Below are 17,292 nucleotides of genomic sequence, written 5' to 3' on the forward strand. Positions count from 1 at the left end.
CCCCCTGGTCCCCCTTCGCTTTCCCTTCCGCTTCCCCTTCCCCTTTCCGTTTCCGATTGTGATGGAGTCTCGCTCTGTCACCCAGGCTGGAGTGCAATGGTGTGGTCTCAGCTCGCTGCAACCTCTGCCTCCTGGGTCCAAGCAGTTCTCCTGCCTCAGCCTCCAGAGCAGCTGGGATTATAGGCATACACCACCACGCCCAGCTAATTTTGTATTTTTAGTAGAGACGGGGTTTCTCCATGTTGATCAGGCTGGTCTCGAACTGCTGACCTCGTGATTCGCCCGCCGGGGCCTCCCAAAGTGCTGGGATTACAGGCGTGAGTCACCGCGCCGGGCTGGGTCTCCTCTTTTCTAACCGGTTAGGTACCTTTCTGGGAACCCGGAGACACTTCTCGGCCTGGAGAAAGCCAGCCCCTCGGTCACTAGGCGAGCAGGAGCCTAAAAACACCTGAGGACCCTGAATCCCTGTCTTCCCGGGGGTCTGCGGCTGCCGCGCTCCACGCCCAGGCCTCGCTGGGACCGCGGGCTGCGGGAGCTCAGGAGCACAGCCCAGAGTCGCGAGGTCTGGCCGCCCCCGCCCCCACCGCGCTGCGGACTCCCCGTCGGGAACCTCGCAAAGCCTTAGTTTCTTCTGCCATAATACCCACTGCCGGGGGTGTGTGTGTGTGTTTTGAGACAGAGTCTCCCTCTGTCTCCCAGGTTGAAGTGCAATGGCGCCATCTCTCCACCTCCCAGGTTCAAGCGATTCTTCTGCCTCAGCCTCCCAAGTGACTGGGACTACAGGCACCTGCCACCACACCCAGCTAATTTTTTTATTTTTATTAAAGTAGAGATGGGGTTTCACCATGTTGGCCAGGCTGGTCTTGAACTCTTGACCTCAGGTGATCCGCCCACCTCAGCCTCCCAAGGAGCTGGGATTATAGGCGTGAACCATTGTGCTCGGCCCCAGGTAGTTTTACAAACCAGAAATTCCGGGAACAGGAAACACTCAATATCTTCATTCATTCATTCATTCATTCTCATTCATTCATTGAGTCAGGTCTCACTCTATCACCCAGGTTGGAGTGCAGTGGCTTGATCTCGGCTCCTTGCAACTTCAACCTCCTGGCCTCAAGCGATTCTCTCACCTCAGCCTCCGGAGTAGCTGGGACCACAGGTGTGTGCCACCATGCCCAGCTATTTTATTTTATGTAGAGAGGAGGTCTTGCTGTGTTGCCCAGGCTGGTCTCCAGTTCCTGACCTCAAAGGATCCTCCTGAGTTAGCCAGTCATTGGGATTACAGGCGTGAGCCAGGGCCCAAGGCTCAATATCGTTGACAGGCAACCTTTTAATGTCTATTGGACTATCTGTCCGGGCTTGAGTCCCAGTGGGGAATACACATTCAGGCAGTATATTAGGAGATGCTCCTTAACACTAGATTGAGGGCTTTCAGCCTAGTCTCAAGTCATTTTCTGAAAAATAACTTTGACTACAACTACTGTATCTTACTACGTTGCTCCAAACACTCTAATTAAGTAAACTTAACCAAAGCTTGTAGTGTGTTTCAGAATGGAATTTTTATAGTCAAAGGTGAAGGTTAACCTGTGCCAATCAACCTAATCTCAGTAACTACCTGCTTTCTGATCTCGGAGTCAGTTTATTCAAAACACAATAATTAAGTAGGTAGATACTGTGTGCCAGGCACTCTTATTTCAGTTAAGCTCCATAGGCACTCTACGTGGACACTGTTATCACTGCTGCCCCATGTCGCAGATGGAGAAACTAACCAGAGAGAAGAAAGTTGCCAGAGTCAGTTAGATAATAAATACAGAAACGGGGCCATGAAGCCCATCTGCCTGGAGAGTCTTGGATTTTAAGCACTATGCCTTACTACTGAAGAGGTGTTTGTGACTAGAATATGCTTTTAAGTTGCTTACTGCCTCGTTGAGAGAAATTAATATACAACAATATGGAGAAAGTGATTGATGAGTTATTTGCTGCTGAGAGCCACCCTCAATGAGGAATGGGATATTCAAAGGAGATGACTTCGTGGTGGTTGGCTCTCCAGTCTTGTTCTTCTTCAGCATTGTTTTGGCTATTCTAAGTTCTCTGCATTTCCATATTAATTTTAGAATCATTAGGCCAGGCGCTGTGGCTCATGCCTGTAATTCCAGCACTTTGGGAGGCTGAAATGGGAGGAGCCCAGTAGTTTGACACCAGCTTAGGCAATATGAGACCGTGTCTCTAAAAACCAAACTAACTAAAATATTAGTGGGGAGTGTTGGCAAGTGCCTGTAGGCCCAGATACTCAAGAGGCTGAAGTGGAAGATTCGCTTGAGCCAGGATTTGAGGCTGCAGTGAGCCGTGATCACGCCACTGCACTCCAGACTCTGACACAGAGCAAAACCCTGTGTCAAAACAAATAAAAGAAATTCAGCGCTGGGTGTGGAGGCTCAAGCCCATAATCCTAGCACTTTGGGAGGCTGAGGTGGGCAAATTGCCAGAGCTCAGGAGTTTGAAACCAGCCTGGGCAACACGATGAAACCCCGTCTCTACTAAAATACAAAATTTAGCCAGGCATGATGGTGTGTGTCTGTAGTTCCAGCTACTCAGGAGGCTGAGCCATAAGAATTGCTTGAACCTGAGATTGAAGCTGAGATTATGCCACTGCACTCCAGCTCGAGTGACAGAGTGACTCTGTCTCAAAAAAAAATACAACAAAAGCTACACAAGAAATTAATGAGAATGGTTATCTCCCTATAAATCTTTCTACATTAGTTTGATTTTTGATCCATATCAGTGCATTTCTGAGTCAAAAAACAAACAAAAATGTCACATTTAAAAGTATAAATGTGGGCTGGGCATGGAGGTTCTCACCTGTAGTCCAAGCACTTTGGGAGGCCGAGGCAGGTGGATCACTTGAAGCTAGGAACTCAAGACCAGCCTGGCCGACATGGCGAAACTCCATCTCTACTAAAAAATACAAAACTCAGCTGGGTGTGGTGGTGCACACCTGTAATCCCAGCTAAAGGCGTGCACAGTGTGGTGGCTGAGGCAGGAGAATCACTTAAACCCGGGAGGTGGAGGGTGCCGGGAGGCGAGGTTGCGCCACTGTACTCCAGCCTGAGAGACAGAGCGAGACACTGTCCCCACCCACCACAACACTGTAAATGTGAAAATGGAAAAAAAGAAATTGGAGACAGTGAGTGGAAACACCACTTTAGACAGGCTCTCAGGAAGAATGTCAGGGCCTGAGATGTCCCAGATCCAACTCCACCCCCACAGCCACGTAACATTTGTTGAAAGTGAGGCAGAGAGAGGTCAGAAGACTTGCTGGGGACAAGTGGGGCAGGGCTGGCTCTTCAGAACCAGGAGCACCTCCCAGAGCCATACTTTCTGTCTGCCCCAAGCAGGGAGCCTTGTCTGTCCAGAAGAAAGGCTGAGAGGAATGCCAAATGTGGGTGAAGGGGAGGAAGGCAGCAAAACACACTGCCATGTGTGTACCTATGCAGATGTCTTGCATGTTCTGCACATGTACCCCAAAACCTAAAATGCAATAAAAAGATAAAAAAATAAATCAGGTTCAGAGATACTGGTGCTATTAATAATAAAAAAAAATCTAACTTGGTGTATGGCATGCCCAATAAATATTATTCTCTTTCTCCTCAAAAAAAAAAAAAAAAAAGAAAGAAAGGCTGAGAGGCCACCATTGTCTAGGGACTTGCCCAAGTCATGCCTCAAGCCCGCAGGCAGGCATCTTTCCCCTGAAAAACCCCATTGTCCAGATGAAGACCTGCCACTCGGAGAGGCAAGCCCAGCTCTAGCCCAGGGGATGAGGAGGCCCGCGGCTCAGAGCTCTGGGTCAGGTCTCATTCCTCACTTGGATCTGACCCATAGCAAGTCATGCAGCCTCAGCATTAGTCTCCTCATCTGTGAGTGTAGATACCTCCCCTACCAAGGCTGGCCTGGGCATTACATGAAATGGTGGAGAGCCGGGCACAGTGGCTGGCCTGGGTAAGCAGCTGTTATGACTGCCAACATCGTTGCTACAGGCCTCTGCCTGTCTGCTCTGAGTGAGGTGGTCTGGGTGACTGCTGGCAGCAAGTCCTGCCCACCTGACCCCTCTTGGTCTCTGGGGCCTCGGGCAAGAAGTCAGCTGAGGTTGCCCCTTCTCTGGTAGGTTCCAGGTCCTGCCTCCCTCTCAGGGTCCCTGACCTCTGTGCAGGCACAGAGCGGGTGTCAGGCTACTAGTCTCTCATTTATTGATTCTTTAAATATTAGCTGTGCATTAGTTGTGCATGTGTTATGTGCCAAGCACTATGCAGGGCACTCAGGGTTGGCAGAGTGGAGTGAAAGCCAAGCTGATCTCTGCTCTCATGAAGTTCCCTGCGTTGTACGGGACACAGACTTTGTTTTCTGTTTTTGTTTTTTGAGACAGGGTCTTGTTCCGTCGCTTAGGCTGGAGTGCAGTAACATAATCACAGCTCACTGCAGCCTTGAGCTCTCAGGCTCACGCAATCCTCCCACCTCAGCTGCCCGAGCAGCTGAGACCACAGGTGTGTGCCACCACACCTGGCTATTGCTTTCAGTTTTTCTAGAGACAGGGTCCCATTAAGTTGCCCAGGCTGGTCTTGAACGCCTTGCCCCCAAGCACTACTCCTGCCTCAGCCTACCAGTGTTGGGATTACAGGTATGAACCACCATGCCTATCCTGGATGCAGGCTTTAAACAAAGAGTCACACCAATAAGAAGAGCTGTGAAGGTCAGGGCATGACCCCAGATGGGCGAACACTGCATTGGAGGTCCAGGAAGATTCTCCTGACAAGGTAACCCTGAACCAAGATAAGGATAAGAGGGAGCTGATCACATGGAAGAGGGAACAGTATTGCTGGCAAGTGGAACAGCATGTGCAAATGCCAGGTAGTAAGAGGGGCTTCAGGGACAGTCTATGGCTAGAGCAGAGTGATTGAGGGCATGTGAAATGAGAGGTGTCCAGGGTGGCAGGCAGGGACTAGCCCAATCAAACATAAAAGGGATGGGACTTTGGTCACTGTTCCACATTTCCAGATGTTTACTGTGTGCCAGGCTTGGTGCTAAATGCTTTTCTGAAGTATCACACTAGATTCTCACATAAGTAGGACAGCAACTGTTCTTCACATTTTATAGATGAAGGGCTTGATCTCAGGTTAGATCCCTCAGCGGAGAGCCCACAGTGAGGAAGCAATGGGACCTGTGACGGCAAGGCCTGTGTTCAGAACTGCCAGGCCACACAGAACTCAACTCACTACAACCTCCTGAAGTGGGTGTGATTATTCTTCCCACTTTGCAGAGGAGGACATGGGCCCACAGAGCTTGTAGGTGGAGTTGAGCCTGGGCAGTCTGGCTCCAGAGTGTCCACGGTCTCAACCACTGGCTCACATGGCTTCTTAGGAAGCAGGAGAAAAGGCAGCTCAGGCCACCATGTGAAAAGAGTGGAGCGGGGACAGTGGTGTGGCTGGGACCATGCTGTGATGGAGTCCAGTGGGCACATTCAGGATGAGGTAAAACATGCTGGCCCTGGTGAGGGGCTAGATGGGGCTGGGATGAGGGGGGAGCCAGGTGAACTTGGGGTTGGGTTGGTGCAGCTGGAGGGTGCACAGAGTGTCTCTGAGGTGAGGCTGGGTGGGGTGGGAACGCCATGGTTGGTCTGGGACACGGAGCGTTTGGATGGCTATGGGACAGTGCAGTGGAGAGTCAAAAAGGCTGCTCGGACCCAGGTCTGGTGAGACGGAGGCTGGAGGTGGGATGAGCTGTCTAGGAGAAACAGAGTGGGAAGCAGAGGCTCTCGACTTGGCTTTCTTGCTTGCCAAAGGAGGGTTCTGGAACAAAAAACTGGAATCTAAGCTGGAGAGGAAGAAAGATGGAGAATGAGAGAATGCACAAGCATGGGACAGAATAATATGCATTTCTTTGGCTCCTTTGTACCTGAGTCTTCTAAAGCTGCGGGCAGATGACCCCTGGGAGGCTGCAGGGATGCCAGCTGGGAGCTGAGTGCAGCTCTGCTGCCTGGGCATGGCCTGGGTGAGGGTGCAGACCCCTGCCTGTGATTGCCAGGGAGCATGAGTGATGAGAACAAGGTGGCTGACAGGGTGAGGCCCAAGCCTGGAGCCTGCCCCGGTTGGGGGAGGGGTCTGGGACCTTTGAGGGGGTCTTAGGGAGCTTCCCCAGCCCTAAGGGCACCACGAACTACACTTCACACTGACCTGGGCATACACAGTTGCATGATCTCTCGCTCACTCTCACATGCAAATGTAGACCATACAACCATCCTGCCCACAGATCCAGAAAGCCCAGGACACAACAGAGCTGTAGTGCCTGCCTGACCCCCATGCACAACAGACCTAGCCCAGGAACATGCCCAGTGGCAGGAGCCACTCACCCGAGCCCTCACTGCCTGAGGACCCCCCAGCCTCTGGCCTCGTTTGCCCCCTTTTGTCAGCCAGCCAGGGGGACAGAACAGGCCTGGATCTAACCCAAGGCCCAGACTCAGCCTGACACTGTGTGAACTCAAGGCCTTCCCCACCTCACCCAGGGCCAGAGCCCTTGCCTGTAAAGTGGAAGTGGGAATGGCCACCACCCAGGTAGAAACCCTCACTTAGGGCCTCATGGCCAGGCATCAGGGCTGTTGCGAGAGGGGCCAAGGAGCCCTTGCCTGTCTTGGTATCCCACCATCACCAGGAGGGGGCTGCATGGGCATCACACCCCTCACAGATGAGGCAGCGAAGGGCCTCGAGGTGAGTTGGGGCAAGGCCCCAGCTCTGCTGCTGCTCCTGCAGTCTGAGATGGGAGGGTAGCTAGTGGCCAACCCCAAGGACTCTAGGCTAGGGACCCCTTATCTGGGTCCCGTGGCCTGCTCCTAGCCTGCATGCTGCCTCATGGGGGTCCTCTGGCTGGCCCAGGAGCACGATCAGCCCAGCAGAGCAGCTCGGTGTTATGGGGAAGGGAGGCCCGGCCCACCAGGTCAACTGCCTGGGGCCCCAGCCACATGTATATTTAATGATGTCTATTATTCCTGTTTTGTCTCTGGAAAGGACTGAGCAGCTGACAGCAGAGCTGCAAACAGCCCAGGACCTGGGCCTGGGCCTGCTCCATACTCCAGCTGGGCCCGAGGACCCCTGGAGCTCTCTACCTCTCCTGACAGCCTCACAGAACCTGCTGCATCCCTCCAAAAAGGCACACCTCCTCCAGGAAGCCTTCGCTGCTGCTCACAGGTCTTACATCTAGGCTCTGCATTCAAAAACTGTTCAACCTGCACCAGCTTCCAAGGGACAGTAGAATACCATGAGGGGCCGGCACTGTCCCTGGCACATTGTAGGTACTCAATGAGCCCCTGCCAGCCCCTCTGCTCCTGGCTTCTGAGGCAACAGGAAATGGTCAGCCACCTTGTTCTCATGGGGGAGCCTTCCTGCCACCCAGATGGTCACAAAGGCCTCCTGGGATACTGCCCACCTTGGCAGCCAGGCCCCTCTGGAGGGGCCAGTCTGGGCGTGACACCCATGACCAGCTCCCTGGGCAGAGCCTGCCCGTGCCTGGATGAGGAACCCTGCATTCTCCTTGCCACCCATGGCCTGGGGCTGCCCTGGGGATCCAGGCTCCACCCTCTTAAACTCCCAGGCCCACTGCTACCTTCAATGCTTGAGCTGTGCCCACCTGACTCAACCTGGCTACTGTTCAGCAAGGTTACAAAGTGTTCTCAGTCTGGACAGGAATGGTTTTCAATCCTTTATTTCAGAAAGGAGAGCCAGAAGAATTGGGGACTTAGAAAACAGATTCTAAACTCAAAAGTCCCTGGCCCAGGTGTGTAGACCCAGGGTCTGGGGGTTTTGTGCTGCGCAGGGGCTGCCCTGGGAGGGTCAAAAAGACGGAGGCACTTTAGGACACCCCTTAGGCTGTGGAGGGTGTCAGCTGGGCCTTTGAAGCCACTAAGCTCTGCTTCCAATCCTGGAGAGCCTTGAGTGGAGGACCCAAGGTGTTTGTGTATCCCAGTAGGACCGATGCCCCCAGGGAGATGAGACAGGTAGGCGGGAGGCCTCGCAGGTGCCATTACTTCTTCACGATCTGGATGACCTCCTCATGCTCCGTGGTGTGGGTCAGACCCACCTGCTGTGGATTGTACTTGGTGATGGTGCCCTGGGTGAGGAATGGGGGCAGAGGGGTCACCTCAGCCTGCACTGGCCAAGGGCAAGGCCACGAAAGATATCCCCGGGGTGTGTGTTCTGGGGGTGAACGCCGGCGTAAGGTCAGGGCCCCAGGCAGCAGGATGTCTGCAGTGGTCTGACCATCCCTGACCTCAAAGGTGGGGGAGGGCCAGGCACAGTGGCTAATGCCTGTAATCCCAGCACTTTTGGAGGCCTCATTTAAGCTCAAGGATCACTTGAGCTCAGGAGTTCCAGACCAGTCTGGGCCAGATAGCAAGATCCCATCTCCATGAAAAATCAGCCAAGCATGCTGCTGTGTGCCTATACTCCTAGCTACTTGTGACACTGAGGTGGGAGGATTGCTTGAGCACAGGATGTCAAGGATGCAGTGAGTCGCGATTGTGCTACTGCACTCCAGCCTGGGAGACAGAGCCAGACCCCGTCTCAAAGAAAAAAAAAAAAAGAAAAAGGGTGGGGAAGGCCCGTGTCCAGCCTGGGTGAACACATACATTCTATGGAGGACAGACACACGGTCATGCCAATCCCCACAGGAAAAACAGGAACACCATGCAGAGGAATGTGAATGCCTTGCTCTATGCCTAATCCGGGGGCTCTGCTGGGTCTAACCCCCTGCCTGCCTCCCACCCAGACACTTACCCACACCAGGGCATACTTGAACTCGCTGGTGAGTGACTGGTGGATGCCGGGGCACTGGAGGACAGGAGACAGAGGTGAGACTCCACTTAACCCCATCTCAAGCTTGACCGCACTGTCTCTCACTCCTCCTGGCCCCACCTGTGACCTGAAGCCTCCCACATATCACATCACCCCCAACTCCCAGAGCAGCATACACCCTCCAGTGCTTCTTGGTAGGGATGAAGGTCACAGGGGTCCCAGAGGTCATGTGAAATTGGAAAGAGACCCTGGAGGGGCAGCCAGCATTTGCCCTGAGTGTGGACCTCTGGTTGCCACACTGATGGTGGGAGAGTGGAGGGCGGCAGGGAAGGGACTCTGCAATTGTGCGATGCGGCTCCTCCCCCTACATGCCCACAAGACTTCTAGGCCCCAGTGGGAGACAAAACGCCTCAGCCCAGTGTCCCGGGGGCAGAGGCGGCGCCAGGCCTGCAGGTCCACTTCCCTGACAGAGATGGGAAGGTCGCTGATTCGGGCCTGCAAATGGGTCTTACATTTTACTCAGCTTGCCACTTGGGAGTGTCTGAAGGGATTCAGGAGGGTAATCGTGAGTCTTCTTGGCTCCTCCTGCTGTGATCTCAAGCCTAGGTCTTAGAGAGATGGGACTTTGCGTGGCCTCATTTGTTCAACACCTCCAGGGTGGCACCCAGAGACCTGGGGCTGGGCTTTCAGAAGGAATGAATGCATGAGACCAGATTGCAAGCCCAGCCACCACTATCATAAGGGGCTAGAGGAACAGTGTCTCTTGCTTCCATGATACAGATCCCAAGAAGAAATCAGCTTGAGGAAAACAACACCTGGGAAAGCAACAGCCCAGAAGCACAGCCATGTGACCCAACACTTGGCCACCACCGGTGCCTGCAGGGTCATGTTCAGGTGACAGAATTCTGGACAGAGAAAGGCAGCCTCGTGCTCCCTGAGCCAATAGCACCTCCTCTGGGGCCTGTGCATGCCTGCTCCCCTATCTGGGATGCTCCCCACCCCAACTCCTCACTGCCAGACCTGCTAGTTCTACAAGCCAGCTCAGGTGGCCTCCTTGAAACCTGTCCTGACTTCTGTGTTGAGCCAGCGCCACTCCCCACTCCTTGGATGATGCCTGAACGGCATGGGAGCAGGGTTACTGGCATCTATGCACTACAGGCAGTGTGCTGAGTGCCCTACATGCTGGACTTCATCCAACGTGTCTTCCTGACGACCCAGGGGGGCAGGCAGCACATCCCACCTCAAAGGAGAGGTTGGAGGCACAGCACATGGCTAGGAAGCGGTACTGCAGACGCAGCCTCAGACTGTCCAACTCCAGAGCCTGAGTGTCATCATCTGAGATTGAGACCAGCAGAGCCCACCCCTGGCCCAGGGCACCTCAGGCAGAACAGCGCTCCAAGGGGCATACAGAGCTCCCGCCCCTTGTTAGGGCAGGTCTTGTCAACTCACCACGTGCTCCACTGAGGCCCCTTTCCGGAGGATGATGGCATCTGTGAAGTCCGGCCTCTCTGCAGGGCAAGATGGGGAGAGCGTCAACCACACACGAAAACCCACACTGCCACCTCATGATTCTGCCCGAGGGAAGAGATGGCTGCAGAGGCCCTTTCAGTCTCCTTGCCTTGGCCTAATGTCCCCAATATCCAGCACGCCCTCCGCATATATCCCTGCGCCATCTTCTACAAGCCTTACTTGAACACAGTGACTCAAAATAAATCAAAGTCCAGGATCACACTGCCTGCCATCCATCTGCTGTGACAGCACTGACAGAGACCCAGATCTAGACTCAACGGGCAGGACCCAAAGGGGTGTTGGAGTCTCGTGAGGGAAACTAGCTCGCTCCTTGCTGCCAAGGTCAGGGTTGATGCAAAGTGCTCCGAATTCAGCAGCTGGGACCCCAGGGCATATGTGTGTGTGCAGCAATCAGGAGGATGGGTGGGGGTCAGACATGGGGAGGGCTCTTGTGGATTCAGGTCACTAATGCTCCTGCGGTGGGGTCTGTCACTGTGAGGAGAGGTCAGGATGGCACTAACTGCTGCAGCCAGTGAGGACCCCGAGGTAGCCTTGCCCCACCAGGGCACCCTCAAAACCAGCAGTGCCCAGTGCTGAGAAGGGAAAAGAGCTGAGATGTGTCTAAATAAGCCAGGCCACAGCTGGTGCCGGGATCTCTGGGCACCTCCCACAGGCCTAACAGCCTTTTAGGGAGGATGAAGCTCAGCCTGTTTCTCAGCTACATGCAGTGTAACTCACATCCTCTCTTCCTGGTGTAGATGCAGGTCAGGACCAAGTACTCCCAAAGCATCTCCAGCAGGTAGTCCACGTTCAGCTTCATGCCACAGCTGCAGAGAGGGAGGCGGCCAGTCAGGCAGGGGCCCCTGTGAGTTCAGAGGCTGGGTCTCCACTTCTTACTATTGGAGGGGACAATTTCCACTGGCCAGCATGGGCACCAAGGCCAGCTGGCTCGCCAGTGCCCACAGGGAAACAAGCCCATTACTCTTGATGGCAGCTTGACGTTTCTGCTGCCAGTGGCTCTGGACACCAATCATGGTCACAGTCAACCAGGGTCAGCATCTCTCCTGGGGGCTGGCAAGACCGTCCTCTGTGGAGGGTTGTAGCTTGTGTCTGATGAAGGGCTGCCATGGGGAGATGGCTGGGGGCTGTGATGGGACCAAGGGCAAAGGCTGGGACCCAGAGCTCACTCCTTGCAGAGGAGCTAGAAATTGCCAGGAAGTCCAGTAGGGATTTCAGCATGAAGAGAACCGAGGCTCTGGAGGCACCAGGTCTAGGGTGGACCGTGGCTTAATCGTTTGCAGTGTGACCCTGAGCTGTGTCCTAACCTCTGTAAAGCTGTTCTACACACAAGCAGGTAAAGCTGTAGAGCTGTCGGCCCTGAGGATGGCAGCCCCTCTAAGGCCTGGGACACAGCAAAAAAAAGAGGAGCTGAGGCTGTGCTATGGGACGGACACTGCTCTTTGTGATGGCAACAATAATCATGAAATGGTCCTTGTACTCAGGCCAGGACCCTCAACCACCATTGGCACTGTCCAGCCTCTTGGTCCCTGAGCTCTCTGTACTGTTGGCTGAGCTTCACTGTGAAGCTGCAGAGCGCCGGCTTGAAGCCAGGAAACCAGAAAAGGGAAGCACCTGAATCAGTCTGCCCCAGGGAGGAACCTGCCAGGTGGTGCTAGCAAGTGAACAAACAGCCAGTGTCGGTGGTATCCCTGGGACCCACCCTGTAAAGGAGGGCAGGAATTAGGTGACCAGAGCCTGAGAACATTAGTTCCTTTTCCCCCATTTGAGCTGTGATCAGACAGAGGGCCTGAGCTTTCGGGCCTGTAAAGGCTGCCAGGGGCTGGGGAGGAACTGAGTCCCCAGAGGTTGCTGCAAGGAAAATTCAAAAGTTGAGCCCATAGACATGGCAGAGAGGAGCTGGCCCCCAAAACACCTACCTGAAGACGTTCTGGGCCAAGAGAGGATACCAGCAGGCAAATGCTGGGCCCGGGAGGGCCGTCGGGAGGCATCAGCTTGGCCCCATGGGGCCACAGGAAGGCTGGGGGTGGGGCCTGTGGATACAGGCTGCCACAGGCAGGTGCTGGGCCTAAGCAGAGGCCACAGTGATGCCACAAGCTGGGCCTGGAGGGTCCAATGAAAGTCACAGGCTGGGCCCGGTATGGGCCTGGCGCAGGCAGAAGCTGGGCCTGGGGAGGCCGGGCACGGAAAGGAAGCTTTGGGCCTGGACAGGACACCGGGAGGCAGGAGCTGGCCCGGGAGAGTCTGATAGGCAAGCTGGGCTGAGGAAGACCCCTGCGAGGGAGCGCCTGGGCCTAGACTCAAGGCAAAAGTGAGACGAGAGCTGGGTCTGGAGAGGTTTGCCATACGCATGAGCTGGGCCCCAATGAGCCACTGTGAGGGAAGCGCTGGGCTCCAATGAGCCACTGTGAGGGAAGCGCTGGGCTCCAATGAGCCACTGTAAAAAAAGCACTGGGCTCCAATGAGCCACTGTAAGAAAAGCACTGGGCTCCAACGAGCCACTGTGAGGGAAGTGCTGGGCTCCAATGAGCCACTGTGAGGAAAGTGCTGGGCTCCAATGAGCCACTGTGAGGAAAATGCTGGGCTCCAATGAGCCACTGTGAGGAAAGTGCTGGGCTCCAATGAGCCACTGTGAGGGAAGCGCTGGGCCTGTGGACGCAGCCAGAATGCAGGCAGGCAGGATCTTCGTCTGGGGAAGCCATCAGCAGGCAGCAGCTGGTGCTGGGGAGGCTGCGGAGAGTCCAGAGCTGGGCCAAAAGGGGCCAATGTCAGGTGGTAGCAGGGCCTGTCAAGGCCACCGCGAGGCAGAACGGAGGCCCAGAAAGCCCCACTTGAGAAAGCTTCAGGCCTACAGAAGGTTGCTGGAAGCTGATCAGGAGCCGAGCAAAAAGCAGCTGCCGGGAGGCACGACGTGGTCCAGTAGATGAGGCCAGGTGGAGAATCTGGGCCTGGGGAGGCCGCCACAAGGGAGGCATAGGCTGGACCTCCCAGAGGCTGAGGGGAGGTAGAAGCTGGGCCCCAGGGGGCCGTTGGGAGGCAACAGCTGGCCCTGGAGGCACCGATGTGAGGATGTTTTCCACCCATGAAAAGGAGACGCCATGAGGGCAGGAACTGGGCCTGGAGAGGCTGACTTCAGGATTCGATGCTTGGGCCTCCCAAGACCAGCAGGAGGAGGCAGCAGGAGCCGGGCCTGCAGAAGCTGACTCGGGAATGTCTAGGGCCTGGAGATGCCCTCAGAGGGCAGGAGCCAAGCCCGGAGAGGCCACTTGTGAGGCATGAGCCAGGTGGGCCGGGAGAGCCTGAGTCAAGTCTGAGCTTTTGGGCCTACAAACGCCATCGGGAGCTGGGCAAGAGCTGAGTCCACAGAGGTTGCTGTGAGGCAAATTCAGAAGTTGGGCCCATAGATGCTGCCGAGAGGAGGTGCTGGGCCCCGAGAGGCCTACCTGAAGACGTTCTAAGCCCAGAGAGGATGCCACCAGGCAAACGCTGGGCCCGGGAGTGCCACCGGGCCTGTGGATACAGGTTGCCGCAGAGGCAGGAGCTGAGCCTGAGCAGAGGCCACTGTGATGCCACAAGCTGGGCCTGGAGGGTCCACTGAAAAATGGAGACTGGGCCCAGAATGTCCTGGTGCAGGCAGAAGCTTTGGGCCTCCTGAAGAGGCCTGGCTCGGATAAGAAGCTTTGGGCCTGAACAGGCCACCGTGAGGCAGAAGCTGGCCCAGGAGAGACCGTGATAGGCAAGCTGGGCTGAAGAAGGGCACTGTGAGGGAGGACCTGGGCCTAGACTCGAGGCAAGTGTGAGGTGAGAGTTGGGTCCGGAGAGGTTTGCCACAGGCACAAGCTGGGCCCCAACGGGCCAGTGTGAGGGAGGCACGGGGCCTGCGGATGCAGCCAGGATGCAGGTAGGCAAGACCTTGGCCTGCGGAAGCAGCCAGCAGGAAGCAGCTGGGGCTGGGGAGGCTGCGGGGACTCCAGAGCTCGGCCCTGAGGCCCAGTGCTGCTTTGTCCTCCCGCTGGCCTCGGGAGGCCCAAGCATTGGGTCATGAAGTCCGCGTCTGCAGGTCCAGCTCCTGCCCTCCCGGCGGCACCCCCCAACGTGGGTGCAATACATCATCACGTGGTCCCCTCCGAGGCTAGGTCCTGCATCCCAGTGGCCCCACGGGGCCCAGGTCCTGTTCCCATCAGGCTGTCACTCCAGGAGGCCCAGCCTGTGCCTCCCTACTGGCAGCCTCACCAGGCCTGAACCTTCTCCTGGCCACATCAACCGGCCCAAGTTTTGAGCCAGGCAGCCTCTTTTGGCTCGGCCTTTCGTCTGTCGACCCGAAGCTTCCTCAGGTGGGGCCTTCTAGGTGTCTCTTCTGTTGAGGCCACTGGGAGGCAGAAGGGACGCCCGAAAGGTGCCACCTGAGGAAGCTTTGGGCCGACAGATGAAAGGCCTCCAGGAGATGGCCAGGAGCCGAGCCAAAAGACGCTGCTGGGGACCAGGTGCAGTGGCTCACACCTGTAATCCCAGCACTTTGGGAGGCCGAGATGGGTGGATCACGAGGTCAGGAGATCGAGACCATCCTGGTCAACGTGGTGAAACCCTGTCTCAACTAAAAGTACAAAAAATTAACTGGGCATGGTGGTGTGTGCCTGTAATCCCAGCTGCTCAGGAGGCTGAGGCAGGAGAATTGCCTGAACCCAGGAGGCGGACATTGTGGTGAACTGAGATTGTGCCATTGCACTCCAGCCTGGGCAATAAGAGCAAAACTCCACCTGAAAAAAAAAAAAATTAGCTGGGCATGGTGGTGCATGCCTGTAATCCCAGCTACTGAGGAGGCTGAGGCAGGAGAATTGCCTGAACCCAGGAGGCGGACATTGCGGTGAACCGAGATAGTGCCATTGCACTCCAGCCTGGGCAACAAGAGTAAAACTCCATCTCAAAAAAAAAAAAAAATTTAGCTGGGCACGGTGGCACGTGCCTGTAATCCCAGCTACTCAGGAGGCTGAGGAAGGAGAATTGCCTGAGCCCAAAAGGCGGAGGTTGTGGTGAGCCGAGATCACACCATTCTACTCCAGCCTGGGTAACGAGAGCAAAAATAGGTCTCAAAGAAAAAAAAAGAAAATTAGGTGGGCATGGTGGTGCATGCCTGTAATCCCAGCTACTCAGGAGGCTGAGGCAGGAGAACTGCCTAAACCCAAGAGGCAAAAGTTGAGGTGAGCCGAGATCAGGTCACTGCACTCACGCCTGGGTAACAAGAGAAAAACTCCATCTCAAAAGAAAAAAAAAAAAGAGGCTGCCAGGGGCAAAACTTCGGCCCGTAGACAAGGCCAAGAGGAGGATCCAGGCCTGGAGAGGCCGCCAGTACAGAGGCAGAGGACGGGGCTCCAGGAGAGGCTGATGGGAGGCAGGAGCTAAGCCCAGGGGGCCTTTGGGAAGCATGAGCTGGCCCTAGAAGGGCCCATGTGACAATGTTTTGCACCCATGGGGAGGAGATGCCAGGAGAACTGGAGCTGGGCCTGGAGAGGCCGAATTGAGAACCCAATGCTTGAGCCTGCAGAAGCCAACAGGAGGAGTCTGGACCCGGGCCTGGAGAAGCCGACTCTGGGACATCTGGGGCCTATGGGAACCCTGGCTGGGCAGAAGCTGAGCCTGGAGGCCAGCGTGAGGCATGACCTGGGTAGTCTTGGAGAGCCTGAGTCGAGGGCCTGAGCTTTCGGGCCTACAAAGGCCTCCGGGAGCTGGGGAGGAGCCGAGTCCACAGAGGTTGCTGCGAGGCGAGAATGGAAGGTTGGCACTTAGAAGCCGCCGGAAGGAGGGCCTGGGCCCCAAGAGGCTGACCTGAAGATACTCTGACAAGGAGACGATGCCAGGAGGCCAATGCTGGGCATGGAAGGGCTGCCTGGGGGCACCAGTTTGGCCCAAGGGAGCCACCGGGAGGCTACAAGCTGGGTCTGTGAAGACAGGCTGCCACAGAGGCAGGAGCTGGGCTGAGCGGAGGCCACAATGAAGCCACAAGCTGGGTCTGGAGGGTCCACTGAGAGGTGGAGGCTGGGCCTGGAGGGGCCTAGCACAGGCAAAAGCCAGGCCTGGATAGGCGGGGCCCAGAGAGGAAGCTTCAGGCCTGGACAGGCCGCTGGGAGGCAGGAGCTGGCGGAGAATTTATGAGAAGTGAGCTGGGCCAAGAGAGGCCGGTGCGAGGGAGGGCCTGTGTCCAGACTCAAGGCCAGCACAAAGTGAGAGCTGGCTCCAGAGACGTCCGGCAAAGGCATGACTTGAGCCTCAACTGGCCAGTGTGAGGGAGGCGCTGGGCCTGTGGATGCAGCCGGGATGCAGGCAGGCAGGCAGGATCTTGGCCTGCGGAAGCAGCCAGCAGGCAGCAGCTGGGGCTGGGGAGGCTGGGGGGACTCCAGAGCTCGGCCCTGAGGCCCAGTCCTGCTTTGTCCTCCCACTGGCCTTGGGAGGCCCAATCATTGGGTCATGAAGTCTGCGTCTGCAGGTCCAGCTCCTGCCCTTCCGGCGGCACCCCCCAACCTGGGCACAATACATCATCACATGGTCCCCTCCGGGGCCAGCTCCGGCATCCCAGTGGCCCCTGGAACCCAGGTCCTGATTCCCATCAGGTGGCCTCTCCAGGAGCCCCAGCCTCTGCCTCCCTACTGGCAGCCACACCAGGCCTAGCACCTCCTCCTGGCCACGTCTACCGGCCCAAGTTTTGCCCCTGGCAGCCTCTTTTGGCTCGACTCCTGGCCAGCTCCCAGAGGCCTTTCGTCTGTTGGCCCAAAGCTTCCTCAGGTGGGGCCTTCCGGGCGTCCCTTCTGCCTCCCAGTGGCCTCAACAGAAGGGACACTGAGGAAGCTTTGGGCCGACAGACAAAAGGCCTCCGGGCGCTGGCCAGGAGCCGAGCCGAAAGACGCTGCTGGGGACCAGGCACAGTAGCTCACGCCTGTAA

At 56.2% G+C, this 17,292-nt stretch overlaps 2 protein-coding genes across 35 annotated transcripts in view; one reads left to right on the forward strand and one right to left on the reverse strand.

The window, feature by feature from the left end:
- The window catches only part of LOC144576556 (uncharacterized), a 537,019-nt gene that overhangs the window by 222,862 nt on the left and 296,865 nt on the right, over positions 1 to 17,292 (reverse strand). The window lies entirely within an intron of this gene.
- The window catches only part of LOC144576563 (uncharacterized), a 181,483-nt gene that overhangs the window by 24,534 nt on the left and 139,657 nt on the right, over positions 1 to 17,292 (forward strand). The gene's annotated exons all lie outside the window — the stretch shown is intronic.

The sequence above is a fragment of the Callithrix jacchus genome, chromosome 15 (genome assembly GCF_049354715.1).
Source record: "Callithrix jacchus isolate 240 chromosome 15, calJac240_pri, whole genome shotgun sequence".
NCBI classification, from domain to species: domain Eukaryota; kingdom Metazoa; phylum Chordata; class Mammalia; order Primates; family Cebidae; genus Callithrix; species Callithrix jacchus.